Raw genomic sequence first — 1,013 nt, 5'->3', positions numbered from 1 at the left:
GGAGGAGAAGGAGCTCCTGGGGGTGAGGGCGGCCGGCATGGAGACCAGGAGCCGCCTGGGGTGTGGGCCCGTGGGAGGGCGGCGGAGCTGAGGCGGGGGCGGCCTGGGAGGGGCCGGGGGAGGGGGCGCGGAGCGGCCCAGGGCCGGGTTTCCCAAACACGGGATGAGCCAGGATGGGCTCAGTAGAGCCAGGAGGAGTTTGGGGGCGCGGATGCAGCCTGGCTTCAGCCTCGTTGTGTCCCGTGGCCTTTTGGCGGTGGTTTAGTTTGTTTCGGGCACCGAGAGATGAGAAAAGTCAGTGCGATCTTTGGTGAACAGAGTATGGTTTCTGTCCTCCTCACAGCCGCGTTCTGTCCATATCCAGAGCGGTGTGTGTGTGCGCCTAAAACCCCCATATATCCGGGTAGGGTCTGAGCGGTGTGTGTGTGCCTAAAACCCCCATATATCCGGGTAGGGTCTGAGCGGTGTGTGTGTGCCTAAAACCCCCATATATCCGGGTAGGGTCTGAGCGGTGTGTGTGTGCCTAAAACCCCCATATATCCGGGTAGGGTCTGAGCGGTGTGTGTGTGCCTAAAACCCCCATATATCCGGGTAGGGTCTGAGCGGTGTGTGTGTGCCTAAAACCCCCATATATCCGGGTAGGGTCTGAGCGGTGTGTGTGTGCCTAAAACCCCCATATATCCGGGTAGGGTCTGAGCGGTGTGTGTGTGCCTAAAACCCCCATATATCCGGGTAGGGTCTGAGCGGTGTGTGTGTGCCTAAAACCCCATATCCGGGTAGGGTCTGAGCGGTGTGTGTGTGCCTAAAACCCCCATATATCCGGGTAGGGTCTGAGCGGTGTGTGTGTGCCTAAAACCCCCATATATCCGGGTAGGGTCTGAGCGGTGTGTGTGTGCCTAAAAACCCCCACAGTACAGCAGAGCCCCTTTCAGGCGTGTCTGATTTTGAGTTTTGGTGTCAGAGGCTGAGGCAGGGAGCTGCCATTGGAGGCTGTTGTCGGGCAAAGCGTGAAG

The sequence above is a fragment of the Corvus brachyrhynchos genome, unplaced genomic scaffold (assembly GCF_000691975.1).
Source record: "Corvus brachyrhynchos isolate BGI_N302 unplaced genomic scaffold, ASM69197v1 scaffold307, whole genome shotgun sequence".
Lineage (NCBI taxonomy): Eukaryota > Metazoa > Chordata > Aves > Passeriformes > Corvidae > Corvus > Corvus brachyrhynchos.
This window is presented reverse-complemented; position numbering follows the sequence as displayed.